Raw genomic sequence first — 7590 nt, forward strand, 5'->3', positions numbered from 1 at the left:
TCAGTGGCACCAAGGGGACAGCCTGGAGCAGGGGGCCGCATCCCAGAGCTGGGGCAGGATGGACAACACTCCTGTGCTCGGTGCTGGTGTAGGTCTTGTCAAGATGCTTAGGTGAGCAAAATCTTCCTGGGGGAGGGGAGGTACAGCCTGTGGCATCAAACAAGCGGTGCAAGTTCTGCTCATGTAAACCAAGCTACGTCAGTCAAGGCAGCTTTACTCTAAGACAAGTGAGTCAAACCTAAGACTTTTGCCAGTATAATAAAAGTTCCAGGAAAAAGCCCACAACCTTAAATTACAAGATCATTCTGGCAAGTGTTTTTAGAGTCCTAATCTTAGTGTTTGAAAAGTTCAGGAGAGAGAGAGAGAGAGAGAGAATGATTTCATTTATGAGGATAACATTATAACACTATTGACATCAATAACCACATGGTTTTCATTCAGGATGAGGTGATACAGTTCAAAAGTGAAAGCATAAAAACAAGATTTCCCATGTGTATGATGCTCTCGGGAGGTCAGTGGTAGATTACGAAACTGCAGTAGCAGCAGGTAAAGAGTTGTGATTTGTATTGGTTTTAACAGTCTGCGGTGCCTGAGGGAAGCTACAAGGATCCGTATTTTTCTTTCGTGCACTGTGACTGCCAGAAAAATAAGAGCCACCCCTACCAGGATAAGTAGCATTATTACCCATTCTTCAGACAGGGATGCTGAACCACAGAGGGGTTTGCTCGTAGTCACGGCAGGGTCACCAGGTGTTAGCAGAGGCAGGGCCAGGAGCAGCAAGCAGACGTGATGCTGGAGGGTGTCGGGGCTGTCGTGAGCAGCTAGCAGTCATTCGGGCACATTGCAACTGATGGAACAGCAAATTTGGCTTAAGGCTTCCAGACTTGGAGGTTAGAAGAAGAAGAATATCCAGGACTAGGGCTATGCCTACTCTCTGAAACCAAGCTGTCCATTGGACACTGGTGTTGGTGGGTTGCCTAGAAGAGCAAACAAGAGCAGAGGAGTGAGGAAAAAGTTTCATTATCTTTGCCAGAAAGTTGAAAGAATCTGACAGGAGACATGTTTTGCTGCAAAGCCGTATATACCATATTGCCTAAATACATTTTGTTTTCCTGTTAAACTCCATTTATAAGAGTGACAAGGAAACTAATAAAATCTACTGAGAACAACGATGATAATTTAGCACTCAGAGAACACAAGAGAGAGGAGCTATACCTGAGGATTTTGTGTACTGCTGTAACTTCTTCAAGGCTTGCCTGAAGTAGAGACACTTCTTCTGATGAGCTATAAGCCTGTACTGAAGGGTGTTTTTTCTACCACCTTTTTCTTCTGGACAACAGCTACTGCCTATCTTCTGAGGCTTTCCATACAAAGCTGCTGCCAGCCAGCTTTAAGGAGAGAAGTTAAAAGGCTCAGCAGGTAACGTAATGTTCTGTGAGATAAAACGAACCACCCCAGACTCCGTCACAGGTTACTTTTAAATGAGGTCTTTCCTTGATTTGCACTGGGGTGTTGTGACTTCCATCGCAACCTTGTCAATCAAATAAGATCTGTCAAGTTTTTTAGAACTGCGTCTCTCAACAGACATGTGTGGGTCTAACGTGTCAGTCAATGCACTACACTTCCAGATGAACCTGAACAGAGTGCCAAAGCATTAACATAACAAAACTTTCAACAGCTTTGTTCTTTCCTACTTGCTTTGGCCTCTTAAATTTTCCACAATTTTTTTGAAAAAGAGTACATTTTTTAATGAACATTTGTAAAACAAATCCAATATTCTAATAGGAACATAGTGTAAATGGTGAAAAACAGGAAGAAGAAGAAAAAAAAAAAAGCAAAGAAATGAAAACCAAAAACCAATCTAGTGTTGTGGAATGACTGTGTCCAGAATTGAGATTTCTATAGTTTTGTTTTTCACTGATCACCCTTTATCCTAATAGTCCCTGCCCAATGCTGCTGTGAGGTCAGGTTATACGTGGTTAAATAGCTGCTGTACTCCGACCAGAGGTGGAAGCATTTCCATGAAGGTCTGAAAAGAACTGGTGTACAGCATTTGTACAGCTCTTTGGGGATCTTCCTGGATGAAAGGCACTATTATGCGGGTAAGATCATTATCATTATCATGAAAAACCTTCTCAAGGAAGCAATTCCACCTTCTGCTTCTGACACCTCATTTCTCTGTTGTCTCAGGAGCCTCTTTTGTATCTCCTAGGAGTGTCAGTTCACATCTTAATCTCTTTGTATGTAATCTCATTACAGATAATCCCATTTGCTGGAGATGTCAGTACTTCTCCACTATGTGAGGAAGGATTTCCACTCGGCTCATTTTGTAACTGATCCTGGCTACATTCACTGTACAAAATAGAATGTCTGTAGCTGGAATCTCCCTTATGTGAAGTTTGCTGTGGGCAGAGAAATTCAAGGGGGCAGAGAAAGAAAGAAAAGAAAAAAGAAAAGGAAGGAAGGAAGGAAGGAAGGAAGGAAGGAAGAAAGGAAGGAAGGAAGGAAGGAAGGAAGGAAGGAAGGAAGGAAGGAAGGAAGAAAGGAAGGAAGGAAGGAAGGAAGGAAGGAAGGAAGGAAGGAAGGAAGGAAGGAAGGAAGGAAGGAAGGAAGGAAGGAAGGAAGGAAGGAAGGAAGGACAGAAAAAAAATAAAGAAAAGAAGAGAGCCCTTTCTACCAATAAAGCCTAGTGCATTTTTCCCTCCATCTCATTGTTTACATGAGACAGGATTTTTCCCTTCAACAAAAAAAAAAAAGAGCAGAAAGGTTTATAAAAGATAATTATTAATATGATAAGTTTGGAAATGACTTTCACAGCCATTCGCTTTCAGTCATGTCTGCTTGGTAAAGGCAGATGCACTGTGATCTTTCCTCACTTAGGTTTCTTGCCTTTTAGTAACTCTTGTCAATTAGGGAGGATATAGTCTACTCTCAATTCATTAAGTGCACCACAATTGTCAGTTAGTGACAGGCTCGGGGGAGGCCAGGACTAAGCAAACATGGAAGATAAATTATACTAGAAGAGCACTGTTTGAAGAATAATGGGACCTTCTTTATATAACACATTTGCTCGTAAAATCTTGAGTAAGGTACTCTTGTTGATAAAAGTCCAAAACCTCATATTCTTAAAGAGAGGAGTGGAGGAAAAAAAAAAGCAGTCACTCTCCTTTGACGGTTTGAAAAAAGAAAAGATGTTTGTACCACTCACTGACTGGCTAATGAATAATCAGATTTCACAGCTTGAGTGCTGGGGTGGTAATTTGGTTGCACGCCATGCTCCAAATCCATGGAATAGTGCTTCATTAATGTGAAGACCTGTATAATCAAACAATTAGCAGTCTCTCTGCTGCTAAAGCAGCTTTTCATCAGCATATATACTTCGTTGTAAGATGAGTCTCAAATTACTGGATCTGACAGCAACTAGTCTTTTACTAAATCACAGCAGTAGTAAAGTAGGGTGGACAGACATTCATTTTTAATCCATTTCTACATTTGCAAGAGGTTCATTCTGTTCATGCTGCATGACATGTCTTACTGTTATGGACAAGGTGAGGGCGTTATAGGTGAACTGAAATTTCATTTAAATAAGTAAATCACAGATTAGATTAAAAAAAAAAAAAAAAAAAAAAACAAAAAACGGAATGTGCAAGTGTTGTAAATCACCAGTGATATGTTGCTACTTCTCACTTCGCTTATCTTTCAGAAAGTAGGAAGAGACTTCTATCTGTATTCTACTGCATGTATGTCACCCTCTTCCCTTCCATGTACAGGATTTAGCTGTACAGGCAGAAAGAAGTGCCACAGATTTCAACTCTTTTTCTACAAATTAATATTTGATGCTGCTGAGGTCCAAGGGCAGCTACTGTTTGCTCCCCATTTCATTTGAAAACATCAGACCTGGGGCAGTGGAGACAGAAAAAGATGAGTCCATACTGCAACAATCATCTTCATACACAGGTATGAGTCTCCCACTTTTGTCAAGCTCAGAAAGCCTTGGTGCGCAGTGTGCCTTATGGCACTCAGGACCACACCAGCTTGGACCTGGTTGGCACCTTCCAGGGGACAAGAGCATCAATATGGGCCTGAGATAAATTCTCCTGTGCCTGCTGCCACCAGACTGGTGGGCAATGGTGGCATTCACTGGGTGGATGGGGTAATGCATAGGATCATACTAATCTAGCAAAATATACAGAAGGATGAAATGTTTTGTCTGTTCTGTGGGAAAATACCCATTCCCATGCTTTAATTATAGACACTTTCCGTCATATTAGCAAATAAGGCTTAGCATTATTTACCTATTTACACGCTACAAGGCTTTTTTGTTTCTTTGCATTATTGCCTTCATTATTCTGGAAATCAGTGGAACATCAGTGGTATTTTTCCTTCTGTGGATCAGCAAATGATCGATGTTAAGTGTACTGGAAACATCTAGTGGGAGCTAAAGAGCTTGGTAGCTCAAAGTTCCTGTTAGTCTATCCTGCCTGAATATGTGTTTTCTAAATATCAGAGGTAGAAGTGATGGGGAGTTGAGTTCAACCAAGAGAAGGTTTTCTCCAAGAGCAATCATAAAAGCTGACCATTTCAGACAAGGTGAAAGAAGAGCTTTCCTGGATTCAATAGCACTATCAGTCTCATAGTATCAACTCGAGAAGAATATGTTACAGAAATCATCTTGTTTGCTATATCAGAAACAGAGAGATGAAAACTACCCAGTTTTCAACAAGAGCTATGACATACTAGCATGTCATCACCTTTAATACAGATGGTGCCCACCAGCATTTTCACTGAGGCTGTGCTCTCCTTTGGGTACCCAAAGACTCTGCAGTCACTGAATGGTCCTGCACTGAAGATCTGTAGTGCTTTAGTGGGTATTTTTTGACTGGGGACTTACCCTCACTGCCAAGTGCCCGAGCAAACAAAGGTCAGGATCCAGCAAATGGTTCGGTTCCTACCCTTTGCCTGTACGTGCTGTCGCAGAGTCAGCCCTTGGGTCAAAATAGGCACAGTTTCTACAGAAATGAAAACTTAGACCAAACAGGCAGTTGCTTGTTTTTTGTTTGTTTGCTTTTAATAGTACAATGTATCTTAACGTCTCTCTCCTTTTCAGTGCCCACCAAAGAGCTCTCCAACACAGGCTGTGCCTCTGCCATTGTATGCACCCAAACATACAGCATCTATAAAGAAATGCACAAGTAAAGATACGTTTCATGTCACTGGGTTGGCTGGTGTGAAAGACCTAAAATCTAGATTTCAAAATAAAATCAAATAAGCCTTCTCCAGCTGTATGGCACCGTGGAGCCCATATAGTCACCTCCCTTTCAGAGCTGCTATCCTCTCTATGCCTACTGCTCTCCAATGCTTTTGTAATCTTACTCTTAAGCCATTTACTTGATCTCAATGTTCCCCCTAACTCTCTGCAAATACTCAGGGGAAAAAATATTAAAAAAAATCCAAACCCACAGAAAGAAATAGGTAGGAATTTACTAAGAGCAGCGAGGCAGTGACTTACCTTCTTTTAGCTTTTGGAAGTAGCAGGTGGCCCACTGTAACAGGAGACACAACCCCTGTGTGATGCACACACTGTCATCATTTCTATTTCAGGCTTTGCCTTTCCTTCAGATATCAACATACACTGCAAGTGTGAGACCCTGTGTATATTCAAGTAATACATCTATGAATTTATAGTGTAATATTACACACACAGAGCTACCATTTTTAACTACACATTTCTACCATAATGGGTATTTTTCGGCTATGAATTCTTTAGCTGTAAAACTCCTTTACTTGCATGATAAACCTGCCTCTGTCATATCTCAGGACACAGTCCCTCAGACTCTGTTGTGTGCATTCAAATACAAGCATCTGTGCTGGTGGGACTGTTGGAATGAGAAAAACAAAATTCAATAGCTGTATAGAGGCAAATAGGATTAAATAAAAAACGTAGGTTTTGCAGAAATAGGGCCAAAAGAGATGGAAATATTAGTACAGTGATACAAAAGATATGGTTATATGAAACTTGGATTGTAAATATGTAAATGTATATAAGTAAAGAAAAATCAGTCACAGTCTATTGTAGACTAATCACAATAAACACAACAGCTCTAAATAAATGTGGTCCGATACTCATATTAAATGAATTTCATTTGTTTTTGATTTATAAACAATGTTGTTATTTTCAGGACTAATTATTTAAACTCTGCCAATTCAAACTTAAAAAAAAAAATAAAATTCATATATATTTATTTTACTCTATTTTTCGAAAACAGTTTAATTTTCCTTTTTTTTTTTTTTTTTTTTTTTTTTTTTTTTTCTGTAGCATAAAACTTGTGTTTTAACAAATCACTGCCATGAGCTAACCCAGATCTGAATCCAGAAAATGCTCTCAACATTATCCTTCTCTGTTCACATATATTTGAAGTAAATTACATCAAATTGTATTTGAAATACCAAACTGGCATTAATGGAAGCTTTTTTTGCTCCAGGCACCATTTTAAAATAGATGAGCATAAAAATGCAGTCTGCATCATTAAGTTTATATGAAACTAGTGAGAATAAAAATCACCATGTAAGTTCTAATAAGATGTGTTTTTCATTCCAGTTTAATAACCCAAGACTATATTCATCTTCCAGTATAATAAATACACTGAAAGGAATTCATTCTTTTGTGGTTTTTAACATGTTGAGGGTTTCAGAAGATGGAGTTTTCTGGGAAGCTGGGTGAAGAAAATTCTTTAATATGGCAGTGCAGAGTATTATTATCATAAATAATTAATGTGCACAGCAGAAGAAAGCCTAGCTTCATTAATAATTCTTATTTTTAGTTGGCATAAGCTAGAGGTGCTGTATCTTCTTTCATCCGATCTATGTCAATTTCCCTGATTTTAATTTACTAGATGTTAAAATTTTAAAGGTATGCTACATTTTGCAATGGATTTTTGTTTGTGACTTTGCATTAATATCCTACTGCTAATTCTTACACTTTGAGATATTTTTAGTAACAAGTGAAAAAGGAAGAAAAAAAAATACTAGTAACCAGGCAAGGTAGAGTGGGCATCAGTGTCAGCTCCTTTCATCTTTCATTTCCCTTTGGGACCAGTTAAGATGCTTCTTTGATTAGGACCTCAGGAAATATTAAAAAGCTCTTCTGTGAATTTAAACTCATCAAACTTGTCTGTGTTTATTTTTTTGAATGCAGAGATAATTCACCTCCCACATTTCAAGAACACAGGTTCCCTCCAACCCCACCACACTCCTCTGATCAGCTAAGTCACTTGTCAACATCGCTGAATATCTCCTAACAAATGTTAGTGCTTCATTAATGCAGCATCTGAGCAGGAGCCGCTCCTAAACGCTCCTTATTAGCACAAATGAGGAAATAAAGATGACACTATAGATGGCACCCAGGCTGCATGCCGCAAGACAAGTACAGGTAGTGCTGGATTAAGACAAAGGAGAATGATGTGACACCTGAAGAGAAAACACAGAGCAGAGGAAACCATTTTGTCTTGTTGCAAAATGCACGAGGGAGAGAGACTGGGACTCTGATTTAAACTTTGGAAACATCAAAAACAGGGAGATGAATTGTTAAAC

This window comes from Anas acuta, chromosome 2 (genome assembly GCF_963932015.1).
Source record: "Anas acuta chromosome 2, bAnaAcu1.1, whole genome shotgun sequence".
Taxonomy (NCBI): domain Eukaryota; kingdom Metazoa; phylum Chordata; class Aves; order Anseriformes; family Anatidae; genus Anas; species Anas acuta.